We start from the raw sequence: 18474 nt of genomic DNA, 5'->3' as shown, positions 1-18474 counted from the left end.
ATGGATTACAATGAGTGCCCTTAGGCTTACATCAGCAAATATGAATCTAAGCAAAATAAATAGAAATGTTTAACCTTGTTTACATAATGTGGCATTCCGCCTAACAAACAATGGCCCCGAGGCCTACAAGTAAAGGAGACTTCAAGTCCCGAACAATCCTCTTAACCTTGTACCTGAAAAATTATTAGCAACGTGGGATGAATATAAAGTCCAATAGAGATCCCAAATGACCCTAAACAATAACAACATACAAATAACTATGATTATGAATGCTCCACATTATACTATATAAATAATGTGATCGTTTCATATCCAAAATATACTTACATAAGTACATTTTCTCAAAAGATCCTCTTCAACACACTGAAGGATAAAGTCATTCATTCTTGTTTTCCCTTTTTTCATTTTAATTCAAAAGAGCCTCATGTCAACACTTCTTTTCAAAAATAAGTTTATACATTTTAGTCATACACTCGTCGTGCATTCCAACTCACCACACTCATTGGGACAACCCCCATGTCTTATGGCCTTAAGCACAAAGGCAAATGGAGCACCCACAAATATATATACATCTAAACGTGAATAATAGAAAATATTGCATACTTTCATTTTTACCCCAAGGCATTGAGGGCTAATGTACAACCCACATACAAAATTAGAAGGGTGGTGAACCTCTATCAATGCGCTACGCTTTATCAACCTTACCGAGAGGGAAACAGACGCCAAATTCACACTTTACTGAGCGCAAACCAGAAGGAAAAAGAACCTATGTCGATGCGCCACACTTTACCGGGTGTAATTGAAAGGAAACAGACCCTAGATATATAGCACTTCCATAATCCAACTCATTAAAATTCCACATAAGTTCTAAATTACACAGTTATCTTATACAACACAACATGCGTATTTTAGTCAACAACAATCAATACCATCCTCTACCGATGGCCAAGGACAAACCTCTAAACAATAACGCCAACCCTCATAACGTAATATTATGATCCTCATACATATGCTTAACTAACCCATAGTTTCCCAAGTCAACCACAAATACAAGTTGAAATCCACAAAGCTTAAACCCTAACCCCCTATCTTCATGCTTTTAGAAACATCTCAATACAAAACAAGTTTTCATGTAATAAAAGTGCCACATGTCCATCTATGGAGTAGTATTGTAGATAATCAAAGAGATCACTACCTCAAAGCAAGGAGAAGAAGAAGAGAAGCCAAAAATATCAAAAGTCAAACAGCGACGAAAACACAATTCGCTTAGATTAAAACGAAGCCCTCGATGCACTCATCAATCTAACTCAAAGGAGTAAGGTGAGAGGATTACCCGATGTGAGTAAATCTGAGGATCTACGTGAAAAAGCAAGAGTTGAGAGAGAAATGGTGGGTTACAGGTATAACAAAAGAAAAACATAGAGAAAGAAAAGGAAAAGTGAGGAAAGAATAAGTCAAAAATCCCAAAAAGTAGGGCCCAAAAGGCAACATGAAAATTTAAATTTTCTGTCAAGTGTTAACACTTATAGGAGGGGTGTCAACCCTAAAAAGCTGTGGTGAAACACCAACATTTACAACGGACACGGTGTCGACACCAGAAGGCCATGGTGTCGACTATAGAAACTAGTGGTGTTTCACGCAATGGTGTCGACACCCAGAAACAAAATGAGTAAGTGTCAAACCAGGAACCTTATGACCTCTAGAATAGAATTTCAAAGTCAGAACTCCTAATTTGACAAGATTAATCGAAAAAAAACAACCTAATCAAGTTTAGATCGAACTTCAACAACCCAAAACAATGATACACCTACCCGAAAAGATCATAATAGCGATATAAAAGGAATCCAAAGCACTTTCCAAAGGCTTAAAGAGCACAAATGTTACAAACTCCCCACCTTAGGAAATTTCATCTTCGAAATTAGGAATACGCCCAAAACCTAAGGCATAATAACCAAAAAGGATTATAACCACCAACCCAAAGTTTAAAGCTATATCTAGGTTAAATTCTCAGATCCTTGGATCTACACCTTGGCACCCCAAAGACGCCAGAGTAACAAATTAAAAGAAAGAGGCCACGAATGCCTCAACAACCCATACGAACTTGTTAAGGTCCAAGAAGTAGAATATAAACAACAGGTTCCACTCACACCCAACTCCAACCACATCCTAACCACATATGAACACTGAAACAATGATCGAGCATTCAATCCTGCAAAAACCAAGGATCAATCCACACTTGCAATAAGAAATTCTTTGTCAACTCTCACAAAAAAAGAAAACTACACTTACAAAATATGGTCCTTAAAACAACCCTCCGATACAACAAATTTCAACAATACAATCCCCCAAGACAAAACACGTAACACACAACTAGCAATCTGTGCTAAAAACATTACACAACCCAACCACATAAGGTTAAAGAAATAGCTACGTGAAAAAAGAAAAACAAAATTCTCATTTTCTCTTCTCTTCTCTTTGAAAACTTTTTTTTTGTCTTGAGTATAAAATTTTCTTAAAAGATGCCCAAACTAGCACCATATACAATAAAAGACGTTCCAATTTCCATATAAAACTCAAAAGTTTTGGTAAACATTTTTCCGAAAGTAAACATGTATTGCTTATAACACAAAGCCAAGCACATTGGTTCACAACCATTTCTCTTTTCACAAGAAAGTGTGTTTACAACAAAAATGTTTTCAATATCAACAATGCCTTCCAAGGCCACAAAATTAGGAAAGTTCATTTCCAAATCTTTATTTCAACAATACATTCAGTGATCTTCAATCGTCACCCAACACTACCTATCTCTCTTACAGTGATACCACCACCCACACATAACATTTTTATAATTACAATTATAGTAATAAAAACCATGCCAATAAGGCGTTAAAGCACAACAGCGATAAAATACAAACAACTTCACAGCTTTTGGGAGTCTCATCCCATCACAATTACTAACACAACTAATTAACTAAACAATGGTGCAAAAGCACTCACAAAAATCAAGATTCCACTACGTTATTCCATCTCGAGGAATTTTCATAGCTCACTCAAGGTATTTCACTCACACTCACAAGTGTGCTCTAAGGCACCTCCTAACCTTACAACTTCTTGCTAAAAACTAAAGCGACTCCTAAGGTGACTACTTGTCGAAAAATTTCCAATACCAACAACAAACTCAAAATTTTTCTACCTTCAACTCTAAACACCGACATTCACCCCTACATGGAGTTCAACACCCATTCTTGTATACCTTATGAATCCATGTCGGACTCCTCAAAACCAAACACTCTATGGCCCACCGTGCCGAACTTTCCCTACTTTGAAACTCAATCTCACAACTCTCATTCCTAAGTTGACTTACTATAACAATCATGTCTATATGGCAATTCAAACACCTCACCCCACTTTTAAAAGACCGATAGAGTTAATGACAACTTTACTAATCATACACAAGAATACTGATAGGGTCAACGCCAAACTCACTAATCACACAATTCAAACACACAGAACCACAGGCATAAACATCACCCTCATCACCAAGAGACACGAGTCTCAGGCTTTCTCAAAGAACATCCTTAACACTTCACCAAGTAAATCTTACCAACTCCATAAAATTCTAAAAAATCATACTACCCCAATTCATACACACTTAGAATAATACAACTCCACCCTCACCGCATTCAAAACTAGTCACAACAACACACAAACATCTAATTCTCAACAAACAACTCTGAATCGAAAGAGGCTCACAAGCCAACCCATGCTCAACTTAAGAAGTAGTAACATTTCCACAGCAATTCTAAGATTACCAATCTTAACAAAGATTTATCAAAGTATATATAGAATCACAATTCATTACAATCAAATTCCTGGGAATAAATAAACAACATATGTATATAATATCACTATCATGAAGCCCCTAGTACAACAATAGTAGATTACAATTCTCAAAACACAAAAACTCTCTCACTTACTAATATCAACTCCGTCCCTGCCTGGACTTACTGAAATTGGGTCTACCCATGCAGAGGACAATGGCACCTAACATAGTTCGACTGATTACATCTAGAACAAGTAGGTGTTCCTCTATTTCGCAATTGACTCAAAGAAGTTTGAGTCTGATTAGAGCAAAAGTAGATTGAGGTGAAAAATGCACTTGCGATTGAGACCTCGCTCGTCTTTAACTCTTACTAACCCTAGTACCTTTCTAAAGAGTAGGAATTACCGATATGGCCTCCTTCTCTCCATCTTGACCAACATCAAGAATAGTGACTTCAAGATGAGTCGTTGCTTCTACAAGTATGTGATAACTTCGATGCATAGCTCCAACAACCGTTCTTTGAACATCATCACACAACATCCTCTCAAACTCAATACAACAATGCTCCTTCATTGCTACTAACTCCAAAGCGAACCTCGATAAGCTAGTAAACTTCACCTCAAACTATGTCAAAGGAGTAGCATCCTGATGCAACTCAACAAATTGTTTCCTCAATCTTTCCCATACGGAAGGAGGAAAATACTTGGCCAGAAAGGCCTCAATGAAAGCAACTCAAGTGGTGCCTATAGTGTTCTTTGCATAGCTTCACCAATAACAGACATCTCCATTCAGTTGGAAACCCGCTAAAGAAATCCTTAACCTCTTATCCTCGACTCTGAACATCTTAAGAGTCTTGGTAGTCTATTCTAACCAATCATCTACCTCTAACGGTTTAGGCTTTCTTGTGAACTCAGGTGGATTAGAACAGAGAAACTCCTTGGTAAGCTTGATGGTAGGAATATTGTCTCCTTCATTGCAAACTAGAGCATCTCTCACTGCTCTTATAATCTCGCGTGCAACTTTCTCGTCTACAATCGATACTGTAAGGGCAAGTGCTAACGGAACTATTATGCCTCTACCAACACTTTTATTCCTAGCACGTCCTCTATTTCCTCGTGTAGACATCCTAACAAAACAAAACCCAATCATTAAACAAACTCTAGCCTCCCCCGAGGCACTCACTCAAAACCATCCACCATATAATTACCTAATCACATTGCCTGCAAATAGTTTAAAAACTTAGTCACATAATCGAGCCAAGTCCACAAGAATAACTACCCGTCCTGGAATTCCCAACGAATTCTCATCAGAAAACATGTTGATCAAGCATGTTTCTAAAATGACCTCAAAGTAAGTTAATCGACTACAAGCACTATTCATGAAACTTAACCCCATGCTTACATAAATGCAACACATAAGGTCCTAACACTTAACCTCTCTATATGTAAATGTCCTCATTACAACTGAAAGAAAAAATCGAAAAACCAATTGGACTGACCAAACCAAATTGAAAAGCCCGATTTTGATCTTCTTTTTTTTATTTTTATTTTTGTTATTTCGATCTGTTTGGTTATGATAGAATAAAAAATTTAAGTTCAGATCAGTTTTTGGTAATCATAATTTAGAAACCATATAAATTGAATTGCACCGAAAAAATGCTTCATCCCTTTCTTTTTAATTGTTCTTATTTATTGTCCATCTATTATTTATTTATTTATTTAAAAGCCATTTGTCCATTTATCTATCCCAACTCCCAATAACCAAACACACTTTCACTTGACCCAATATTTCACATTGGCCAATATTTCACATAATTCAAAACCAAAAAAAAAAAAATTCACTCTCTCTTTCTCTCTCTATCCAAAATCTAACGTCTATGACCAAGGCTCTTGGCATATTTTTGAGGATGATTTCCCTCTTTACAAAACCAAAAAAATCAACAACCCACTGTGTGTGTGTGTGTGTTTGCCATTGGAAGGTTAGATCTTCTTCATCTTCTTCTTGCGAACGATTATGTGGGTCTTCCATCTTCAAGTAGAGATTTTGTTGGATCTTTGGGTCTTTCATCTTCCATCTTCGTTCATCTTTATTTACTTCCTATTAAGGTTAGATCTCTCTCTTTCTCTCTCTTAAAGCTTTCTCTGGGTCTTTCATCTTCAAGCAGAATTTTTGTTAAAAATCTAAGAACCGATGTGTTCCGACTGAACCGCATTGCCCCAATGTAAAACTACATGGTGTGTTTCTTACAAATAGTTTGGTTTGTTTGGTGTAGTTCATTAGAAAACCAAAGGCTACGGTTCGGCGCAAAATGCCTCAAAACTAGACCACACGGCACTGATTACCTCACTGATTGCACCCCTAGTCCTCACCAAGCATGATAAATTCGTTGTAGTAAAGACCACCTTCCACGAGCCTAAAGTATTCAAACCCGACTCGCTCTAATACTAAATTGTCACACCCTGACTTTTATTACGCGAAACCATTACCAAATTCATAATTAAAATTTCATTTCAACATTAATACAAATGCGGAAGCAATAAAGATGGAATAAATTACAGTTGTTCTCTCTCATTCATAAAGAATGAATTACAATGAGTGCCCTTAGGTTTACGTCAACAAATATGAATCTAAGTGGAATAAACAAAAGGGATTAACCCTATTTACATAATGTGGCATTCCGCCTAACAAACAATGGCCCCGTGGCCTATAAGTAAAGGAGACTTCAAGTCCCGAACAATCCTCCCAACCTTGTTGTCACGACCCCATTCTGCCCCTAGTAGAATGGTGCTGTGATGGCCAGTAATCCGAGATTACCAAAGGCCAACTTACAAAGATTCACACACAATCAGAGTAGACATATGGGGCTTACATGTGCGGAAGCAATAAATTTAAATCTAAGTAGTCTATAAGAGTTGTGCATAGATCAAATGAAATGACATACATCTTAACATGGTTTTACAATTTGGATACAAATAAAATAAAGTACATATTACATCTTGATTAAAATGCTTCTCAAGCCAACATATACAAAAGAAGTGAATTAAAACTAAGAAACATAATCTTCAAGATGATACAAAACATGAATCAAAACATCTTGCACATAACATCTTAGGCGTCACCGCCTTCTTGCTCGCCACCTACATATATATAAAGGGGAGGGTGAGCTTGGATACTCAGTGAATGATATAATTAATAAAGGTTTGAATGAATGATATCCGAGATCTTTATCAAAACAATACATATCATAGCTTGTAACAAAACATGGGATGAATCGAGTTCATCAATCAAATCTTTCAAATCTTCTTGGGATGTTTAATAACATCTACATAATACATGGGGGATGACATTCCGGACAAAACAAGGGAATAATCGACCCGGAATCGATTAGACAAATCCACCCGCACAAGGCCGTCGGTGGGGCCATCCGTACAAGACCATCGATGGCAGAGATCTCTCAAACATGGTGCTACATGGGCTTATAGTCCCCTAGCATGAAAGGACTTTCCAAGAATGTCATCAAAACAAGATAATACTTGATACAAAACTAGGGATAATCATTCTTACTTGAACAAATACTTTTCCAAAACGAAGCAAAGCTTTATCAAAACTTTATAACATAGCTTTATTAAAAATACCACGCACATAGGTCTTCGGGTGTAGGGATTAAGGCAAGGATCCAAGACCTACAAATACATAATAAAGTCTACTAAATGCATTTCAAGAAGACAAGAACGAATGCTCAAAGATGGTTGTGCAATGCATCCTTAAAACAAACTTTACAAGAATGAAAATGATCCTGGCATTTCTTTCCAAAACCAAGTCAAGACAAAGTAAAACATGCTGGGAGTTAAATCACTGTTTTTCATCTAGGGAAAACATGCTGGGTACCAACCAGGTCTTGGAATGGATGTACAGAAATGATCTAGGCAAAAATAACCTAGCTGGGTGAACTCAAGAGGTCTTGGCCGAGGTCCCACACCTCTTGGCCGAGGTGTGGTTACCTAGGCTTCGGCGTACAGCTGCTTGCCGATGTGTTACAAGGTGTCGGCAAGGGTGTACCATGGTCAGCCTAGGTGTGTAGTGGTTAGCCTAGGTGTGCATGTAAGATAGACTAAGGTGCAAGTGATCATGCAAGGTAGGCCAAGGTAAGATACGATGCTTGGCCTAGGTGGGAGATCTAGGCAAAAGTGGTCTCGGTGAATACACCTAGGGAAAGGTGAAGTCTGGAAATCTGGGTTTCCTCCTTGAAGGACATAAAGAACATGAAGAACATGAATGCTAAAATCATAACTTCTTTATTCAAAACTTGAGATATCATGAGATGAGTTCGAAAACATGGACCTGGGCACCCATACTTGAAGATCTTATGAAAACAAACACAAAAACATGGATCTTGATACGAGCTTTCAAATCAAAACATGGTTTTTCTTCAAGAACACATGAACATCACTTTCTCTTTCTAAAACAAACTTTAAATCAATACATGCCTCATGAATCATGCTAGATCATGCAATATGATCGGATCAACATAAAGAATAACAAGAGTAGATCAAGAATTGAACCTCAAAACACGGATCTAACGGTTCAAGGTGTGAAGATCAAGCTTGGAATCTAGCTCTCTTCCTCCAAGAACTTCTTCCTCTTTCCTAGAGCTTCTCTCTCTTCAAAGGAAAAGATATGACAAATGATATGTTTTCTCTCTCTGTTGGCTGACTTAACCCTCTGCTGGAACACGTGGCACTACCGGATTGGGTTTCCTAAAAAAGGTGACTGAATGACAAGACAAGAGCATGACAAAGGGTGTACAACAAGCAAGGTGACATGGGCACTCCGGCAGGTAATGATCTCGGATTTGGACATAGGCTTCGGCAAGTAAGGTCTCAATGATCTCGGCTAGGAAGGATAACACTTGACCTAGCTGTGCCACACCTCGGCCTAGATGTGCCACACCTCGGTCTAGGTCATACCAGTTCAGGAACAAGATTACTAGGTGCAAGGATCAAAGATCTAGGACGCCTAGATGATAACATCTCAGCCTAGATGATACACACCTCGGCCTAGATGATGCACACCTTGGCCTAGATGATGACATCTCGGCCAATATGCCAGGGTGAAGGTAGAGGTCAACCAAAATGGTTCCAAGATGGTCCTAGGTGTTGGCACTCGACGACCTTGGTGTAAAAGGCTCAAAGGTGTGACCTAGGCTTGACATGACCTAGGCTTAACATGACCTAGGCTTGGCATGACCTAGGCTTAACATGACCTAAGCTTGGCATGACCTAAGCTTCACATGACCTAGGCTTGAGACAGCAAGGAAGGAGCAAAGCAGGCATACAACACTTAGTCAAATCACATAAACACAAAACAAGAAAGGGACCTTTACCTAGGCAAAACAAGTCTAAGTCTACAAATGCAAGCTTAACAAGACAAAATCATGCAAATGCACATGAACATGACTAAGACAAGAATGTAGGTTATTACACTTGTACCTGAAAAGTTATTAGCAACATAGGATGAATATAAAATCCAGTAAGGATCCCAAATGATTCTGAACAATAACAACATACATATAGCTATGATCATGAGCGCTCCAAATCATACTATATAAATAATGTGATTGTTTTGTATCCAAAATATACTTACATAAGTGCATTTTCTCAAAAGATCCTCTACAACACACTAAAAGATAAATCTATTCATTCTCATTTCCCCCTTTCATTTTAATTCAAAAGAACCTCATATCAACATTTCTTTTAAAAAAGAAGTTTACACATTTTAGTCATACACCCGTCGTGCATTCTAACTCACCACACTCATTGGGACATCCCCCATGTCTTGTGGTCTTAAGCATAAAAGGCAAATGGAGGACCCACAATAATATATATATATATATATATATGTATAAATGTGAATAATAAAAAACAATACATACTCCCAATTTTTATCGGCCCAAGGCACGGAGGGCTAATGGTGCAACCCACTTTTCCAAACACAAAATCGGAAGGGTAAAAAACCTATGTAAATGCTCCACACTTTGCCGGCCTCACCTGGAGGGAAACGAACTCTAAATTCAAACTTTACCGAACGCAAACCGAAAGGAAGAGGAACTTGTGTCAATGCGCCATACTTTATCGAGTGCTAACCATAAGGAAACAGACCCTGTATATAGCATTTCCATCATCCAACTCATTACAATTCCACAAAAGTTCTAAATTACACAGTTATCTTATATGACACAACATGCGTATTCTGGTTACACCAATCAATACCATCATCTACCGATGACCAAGGACAAACCTCTAAACACTAAGCGCCAACCCTTATTACGTAATATTATGATCCTCATACACATGCTTAACTAACTCATAGTTTCCCAACTCAACCATAAGGACAAGTTAAAACCCATAAAGCTTAAACTCTAACCCCCATCTTTTTGCTTTTAGAAAAATCTCAATACAAAACATGTTTTCATGCAATAAAAGTACCATATGTTTATCTATATAGTAGTATTGTAGATAATCAAAGAAATCACTACCTAAAAGCGAGGAGGAGAAGAAGAAGAAGTAGAAGAGAAGCCAAAAATCCCAAAAGTCTAATGGTGACAAAAACACGATTCATTCAGATTAAAACGAAGCCCTCAACGCGCTCAACAATCTAACTCAAAGGAGCAAGGTGAGGTGATTACTTGATATGAGTAAATCTGAGGATCTGTGCAAAAAAACAAGAGTTGAGAAAGAAATTGTGGGTTACAAGTATAAGACAAAAGAGAGAGAGAGAGAGAGAGAGAGAGAGAGAGAGAGAGAGAGAGAAAGAAAAGGAAATGTGAGGAAAGATAAAGAGTATGGGGACCTATTTATAGTGCTAGGGGAAAATAAAATATTAGCCCCAAAGTTAACAAAAAGAATAAGTCAAAAATCCCAAAAAGTAGGGCCTAAAAGGCAACATGAAAATTTAAATTTTTTATTAAGTGTCGACACCAATAGGAGGGGTGTCGACCTTAAAAAGCAGTGGTGAAACTATAGCGATCCCGGTTGTCCCTTTACTGTTCTGTTGTATTCCGGACTCGGTTCCGTGAAGTTGGTAGTTGTATCTATCTTGTTGTCATCCTTTAATTCCGCTTGATTGAGTTTTAGGATGTTTTGGGCAAGGTTGTTACAGGTTGGTTAGGCCTTGGTTTCAATTCCTTGTTGCCCAGTTTTTAGGCGGTCAGCTCGAGCGGGTCTTCTTGCGCTCGAACGGGTATTGCACACCCCCAGTATTTCGTGTCCCTGCAAAACTTCTGCAGGTGTGATTTTTTCGCTCGAGCGGGTTTCTTTACGCTCGAGCGGTAGCGCTCGAGCGGGTTTGTTGGCGCTCGAGCGTGTAGTACCTTCTCAGTGAAGTTCTGGGAGGGGGAAATCTACGCTCGAGCGGACTGGTTTTCGCGCTCGAGCGGATGTACTTTATTCTTGTGTCTTGGTGCTTGAGTGGGCCTTCTTGCGCTCGAGCGTGTCCAGATTTTTGTTCTTGGCGCTCGAGCGTTGTGTTCTCCGCTCGAGCGTGAATGTCGTATATCAGTTGGCAGCTGGGCATTTTAAAATCACTTTTTGCATTCTCTCTCTCTCTCTTACTTTTCCAAAATGCCATTTGAGAGCTTCTCTCTCTAAAACCATAACTTCTCTCTAAGTATTGATCTAGCTAGGGTGTTTTCCACACCTTTGGTCTTTACAAAAGTTGGGTTGATCGTCGAGGGCTTTACCTTAATCTGAAAATTTCAAGTTTTGGAGCACGTTGAGTTTCGACACCTTCTTTCCTTGAGCTCCGAATTTGAGGTAGGGATTCCTACTCACAACTATGGGTTTTGACCTAGATATTTGGGTATTTTGTTAAATGGTTGATTTTGGGAAGTTAGGGTTTGAAAATGTTGAAAAGGGGTTTTGTTATTTTGATTCAAAAATATGTATTTTGGGTTTCAAAATAATGATTTTTGTTGTTGGTTGTTGATATATAGGCCATTGGGTCAATATTGGGAAATGGGGTAGAAAACCCTAAATTGTGGAATAAATTAATTGGTATAATTGATTTGGGAAAATTGTAGTTATATGGAATTGAGTTGGAAATAATGAAATTGGTTCATTATATGGTTGAATTGTGGAGTTAGATTTATTAATCGCTCACTTTTGAAAACATTGATATTTTATCTGTTGGAGCTTTTATTATCTGTTTAGAAATAATTGCTTGGAGTACCAGTGGAGGGTAGTTTTGATTGTTGTAGACAATGCATGATGATTAGGCAAACTAAAACTAATCAATTGGATATGTCATAGAGTATGACGGTTGATAGAATACATTAACGTTATGTATTGATTGATTGTGTATATGACCTTTGTGTATATACGTTGTATGTGTGGGAGGAGCTAGGGGATGTACTCCACGGTTTAGGGGAAGATAGGGGATGGACCTCTAAACCGGATGTTGTTTGGGAGGAGATAGGGGATGGACTCCACTGATACAGCTCATATGCTTGTCAGATAATGTGTTGATATAGCTCATATGCTTATCTTTGGAAGTGTTGATACAGCTCATATGCTTATCTTTGGAAGTGTTGATACAACTCATATGCTTATCTTTGGAAGTGTTGATACAGCTCATATGCTTGTCATTGGAAGTGTTGATATAGCTAATATGCATATCTGTTGAAATGTGGATACAACTTGTATGCTTATCTGTTGAGATGTTGATACAACTAGTATGTTTATCTATTGTAAAAATGGGAAATGTTTAATATGAGTCATTGTTTCATATAAGTGGTTGGCCAGGTTCTGAGTCGTTGATGTAAATTGTGAAATTGATAAGAAATGGAAAGCGGAATGGAATGGAAATGGGTTATGAATCGGTTTATGAAAATTGAACATTTATCAATTGCTAATGTCTTAGTCATTGCTCATACTGTGTTTAGCATATCTCTACTGGGCTGTGGCTCACCCTTTATGGGACATCATTTTCAGGTACAGGTAGCATGCCACCTCCAAGGACATAGTTTGGGAGGCTAGATGCAGGCGGATTGTTTTGCTTATTTTCTTTTGGTGTATTACATGTAAATTCAAGCCAAGGGCTTTATGTGTATTGAGTTAGTACTCCTTTTTGTAACCAAGTGTTAACTTGGAAAGCTGTAAGCCCGTAGGGCATTTACTTTTGTTGTTAACATGTAATACAGTTGTAAGAATTACTCTGATGAATAGAAATGGTCGGTTTCTTTTATATCAATGCATGTCTAAAATGATAGATTTTATGTATTATTTTGAGGGCGTTACAACTTGGTATCAGAGCGTATCGGGTTCGAATACTTTGGGTACGTGGGAAGTGATTAGGATCACAATGGGTTTGTCTCGCTTGATAGAGACTTAGATGTAGTGTCATATGCTATGTGCTTAATTGATAACATGCTTATGTGACTATGTGGGTATGGAATGTAGTTTCTAGGATGTTGATTGGATCCTTGGGTTTCTGGGAGTCTTGTTGGAAAACCACTTGATCAATGCTGTTTCTAACCGGAACTCTAGTAACGCCTCGGGACTATCATTATCCGAAAATGGAATTCGTAAATGCTTATGTGTTTATGTGCTTACGTGGAGTGAATTACAGTTGTCCATGCATTAGGACGAGGGTGTTATAGCTTCGGCACATTTGTGAATGTGCTAATAGTCTTGGTTACCTTTATTAGAATGTCAGGACGAGGGCGTGGTAGGCGTGGTAGGCGTAGGCAGGAGGTACCTTTACCGGATGATGTTCCGGCAATGCAGGAGGGAGTTGGTCAGGCCAACGTGGCCGAGCCAGCGGGTCAGCAGGCTATGGACGCCTTGGCCCGAGAGATAGCGGGAGCTTTGGGTATTCTCAGAGCTGAGAATCAGGTTGCTGAGGCAGGGCCTTCTTTCTTGAAGAGGGAATTCTTCCGGTCTAACCCGGATGAGTTTGTCGGGGATCCGAAGGAGCCACTTAAAGCTGACGAGTGGTTGGAACAAATGGAGAAGACGTTCGAGATGCTGGGCATCGAGGACGGGGCTTTGAAGGTGACCATGGCATCTTTCCAGCTGAAGGGAGATGCGGGTCAATGGTGGAAGTACGAGAAGGGCAATGTGGGTGGTGCATGGGTGGCATTTGTGAATGCTTTCCAGGAGAAATTTTTATCTTCAGCTGCAAGGGAAAAGCTGAGGGAGCAGTTTTGCCAGCTTAGACAGCAGGGCTTGTCTGTGGCCGAGTTTGAGGCTACTTTTACCAGTCTGTCCAGGTTTGCACCTGAACTGGTGGCGTCCGAGGAACGCCGTTGCTTTGAGTTTGAGCGGAAGTTGAGGCGAGGCCTCAAGTTGAGGGTTGGTGGATCTTTCATCCGGGAGTATAGACGTTTGGTGGATGCGACAGCTCATATGGAGCTCATGATGCAGGAGGAGGATGAGGGGCAGAGAGGCTCCAAGAGGTGCTAAGATGGTCAGGGTGACGGCAGGAGACAGAGGGGTTCTAACCCTCAGCAGTCTCAGGGTGGTGTGGCTAGATCGACCTTTCCAATGCCGAGTGCGGGCTCTGGGAGAGGTAGTCAGGGAGGCTTGACTTGTTTTGCGTGTGGCCAGCTAGGTCACAAGTCTTCGGTTTGCCCGCAGAAGGGAGGGGGTCAGCGAGCTGCTTTTTCTTCAGCTAGACCTCAGGGCCAGAGTCAGGGCAGGGTCCAGTCTTTGTCTTGCTATCAGTGTGGTCAGCCTGGGCACCTGAAGAGGTTTTGCCCACAGTTGAGTGCCACTTCGGGCGCGTCTGGTTCTAGGCAGACGCAGAGTTATCAGCCAGCTCAGTCTGTGCAGGCCTCGAGGGCCAATCCGGGAGCTTCGTCGTCCCAGTCTGTGCAGCAGTCCTTTGCTCCTAGAGGTGAGCAGGTGGATCAGGGGCCTACAGGGCGTGTGTATGCTGTTACCGCGCAAGACCTAGTACCGGTTCCATCAGTAGTGAGAGGTACCTTTCTGTTTTGCAACTCGGTTGCTAGTGTATTGATTGATACGGGTGCATCTCATTCTTTTGTGTCTGCTGCATTTGCATCTGTTTTGGAATTGGAGTTGGCACAGTTAGCATCTCCTATATGTGTAGTATCGCCTGTTGGTGGGGAGTTGATCTTGAAACAAGGTGTTAGAGGTTGTGATACAGAGGTCGCCGACCATAGGCTTCCTTTTCCTTTTGTTGTCATGCCCATGAAGGGTTTTGATGTTATTTTGGGTATGGATTGGCTATCGTCATACCGAGCTGTTATTGAATGCTACCGCCAGAGGGTCACCGTATGTACCTTGAGCGGGGAGTGTTTCCATTTCTTGGGAGATCGGGTTGGTAGTGTGTTGCCACCGATGTATGATCCGCGAGGGCGGAATGAGCTTAGTGGTCTACTTGCTAGCTTTATGAGTGGTGAGTGTGTTGAGACCCAGATTGTATTACCAAGGGTGGTTTGTGAGTATTCGGATGTTTTTCCCGAGGATCTCGTTAGTTTACCACCTCATCGAGAGATAGAGTTCTCTATTGATTTAGTGCCCGGCACAGCGCCGATTTCTATGGCACCTTATCGTTTTGCCCCAGCCGAGTTGAGTGAGTTGAAGATTCAGCTCCAGGAATTGCTAGATAAGGGTTTTGTTCGCCCTAGTGTTTCACCGTGGGGAGCACCGGCCCTCTTTGCTAAAAAGAAAGATGGTGCCTTGAGATTGTGTATAGACTACCGGAAGTTGAATCGGGCTACGGTCAAGAATAAGTACCCTATGCCCTGTATAGATGATCTGTTCGACCATTTGAAGGGTTCCCGTTGTTTCTCTAAGATAGACTTGAGATCGGGTTACCACCAGTTGAGGGTCAGGGAGGAGGATATTCCTAAGACGGCATTCCGTATGCGGTATGGCCATTATGAGTTTCTGGTGATGCCATTCGGGCTTACCAATGTACCGACAGTCTTTATGGATTTGATGAACCGGATCTTCCGGGAATTCTTGGATCGATTTGTAGTCGTTTTCGTGGACGACATTCTTATCTATTCACCTTCTGAGGAGGAGCACGAGGAACACTTGAGAGTGGTGCTTGAGTTGCTTAGAGCCCATAGGCTGTATGCCAAGTTTGGGAAGTGTGAGTTCTGGCTAGGAGAGGTGAAATTCTTAGGCCATGTGGTATCCGGGGAAGGGGTGTCTGTTGATATATCCAAGGTAGAGGCAGTGCAAGATTGGGCACAGCCTAAGAGTGTGTTTGAGATCCGCAGTTTTCTGGGATTAGCTGGGTATTACCATCGGTTTGTGAAAGATTTCTCCAAGCTAGCTTCGCCGTTGACTAGATTGACGCGGAAAGGGGTCAAGTTTGTGTGGAGTGAGACTTGTGAAAAGTCGTTCCAAGAGTTGAAGGTTAGATTGACCACTGCTCCGGTCTTGATTATTCTGGAGAGAGGGTTGGGTTATGCAGTCTATTGTGATGCCTCACGAGAGGGTTTGGGTTGTATGTTGATGCAAGAGGGGAAAGTGGTAGCTTATGGCTCACGTCAGTTGAAAATACACGAGAAGAACTACCCTACGCACGACCTAGAGTTAGCAGCAGTGATCTTTGCCTTGAAGATTTGGAGGCACTACCTTTATGGTGAGAGGTTCGAGGTGTTCTCGGACCACAAAAGTTTGAAATATCTGTTTACACAGAGGGACTTGAATTTGAGGCAGAGGAGATGGATGGAGTTCATTGAGGACTATGATTTTGAGTTGCACTATCACCCGGGAAAGGCCAATGTTATGGCCGATGCCCTTAGTAGGAAATCCATTAGTGATGTAGCTTGTATAGCCATCTGGGAATGGAAGATGTTGGGTGCGCTTGGCGAGTTTGATTTGCTTCTGGACGAATCTGTTGAGGTTGCAGCCTTGTTTTCTGTTGTTGCGCAACCTACACTTGTGACCCGAGTGTTAGAGGCACAGAGAGGTGACCTTGAGGTAGAATCCCTCCAAGAGAATATCTCAAATGGAAAGGTTGAGAAGGGTTTGACGGTGTATCCCGACCTGAGTGTGAGATACCGAGACCGTTTGTTTGTGCCGGAGTCTTGCCGAGAGGAAGTACTCCGAGAGTTCCATTATTCACGCCTTGCGGTGCATCCGGGAGGCACTAAGATGTATCGAGATTTGGGTCGCCAGTTTTGGTGGCGAGGTATGAAGAGAGATGTGGCTGTTTTCGTATCGAAGTGCCTTACTTGCCAGCAAGTGAAGGCCGAGAATCAGAGGCCAGCGGGTTTGTTGCAACCCTTGCCTATTGCCGAGTGGAAGTGGGAGCATGTCACTATGGACTTCGTTGTAGGTCTTCTGAGGACTCAGCGGGGTAGTGATGCCATTTGGGTGGTTGTAGACCGGTTGACTAAGTCGGCGCACTTCATTCCTATGCGCGTGAGAGATTCGGTAGATCATCTCGCCGACTTGTACATTCGGGACATAGTGAGATTGCACGGGGTCCCAGTGACGATCGTCTCAGATAGAGATCCTCATTTTACTGCTAGGTTGTGGCAGAGTTTACAGAGTGCCTTGGGCACTAGGTTGACCTTTAGTATGGCTTATCATCCTCAGACTGACGGGCAGTCCGAGCATACTATTCAGATCCTTGAGGATATGCTTCGAGGTTGTGTCCTTGACTTTAGTGGGACGTGGGAGAGGCATTTGCCCTTGGTGGAGTTTGCCTACAACAACAGTTTTTAGTCTAGCATCGGTATGGCACCGTTTGAGGCCTTGTATGGCCGATCGTGTAGGTCTCCAACATGTTGGGCCGAGGTGGGTGATGCACCTTTGTTTGGTCCAGAGTTGGTTAGGGAGACGACGGAGAAAGTTGAGCTTATCCATAGGAGGCTTGTTACAGCCCAGAGTCGCCAAAAGAGTTATGCCGACCGTAGGAGGAGACCTTTGGCGTTTGAGGTAGGTGATCATGTCTTCTTGAAAATATCACCTAGGCGAGGTTTGATGAGGTTTGGGAAGAGTGGGAAGTTATCCCCTCGGTTTATTGGTCCCTTCGAGATCCTTGAGAGGATTGGCGAGGTTGCTTATCGTTTAGCCTTACCGCCGCAGTTGTCCGGAGTGCATGACGTGTTTCATGTGAGTATGCTTCGGAAGTATGAGCCAGATCCATCCCACGTGTTGGATTGGACCGACTTGAAGGTAGATGAGGATGCCTCGTATGAGGAGAGGCCGGTTCGGGTCTTGGATAGGCGGGATCAAGTCCTGCATGGCAAGATCATTCCCTCAGTAAAGGTTTTGTGGAAACATCACGGAGTGGAGGAAGCCACTTGGGAACATGAGGCGGATGTCCGTGAGAATTATCCGGACTTGTTTGTTGATGTGTAATTTTGTAATGAAATTCTGTAATATTGTTGAACTTTAAGAGCATTGTATATGTCTTAAGTTGTAAAACATTGTGAATGTTTTGGTTAATGGAAGTTTGTTTTAACATTGCGTATGTTAAGTATATTGTGGAAATGCAAGCATAATATTAATGTTGCATGTGTTAAGAAATTGTGAGAAACAGGTTGAAATTGGTAGATTTCAAAGGAATGCATGTTGATAATGCAGGTTGTTACGTGTAATGTGAAATGCCTCTTGAAAAGAGATGGGATTGACCGGTAATAGGTCGTGTTGTTTAATATTATG

The sequence above is a fragment of the Camellia sinensis genome, chromosome 4 (assembly GCF_055761805.1).
Source record: "Camellia sinensis isolate YWXY chromosome 4, ASM5576180v1, whole genome shotgun sequence".
NCBI classification, from domain to species: domain Eukaryota; kingdom Viridiplantae; phylum Streptophyta; class Magnoliopsida; order Ericales; family Theaceae; genus Camellia; species Camellia sinensis.
This window is presented reverse-complemented; position numbering follows the sequence as displayed.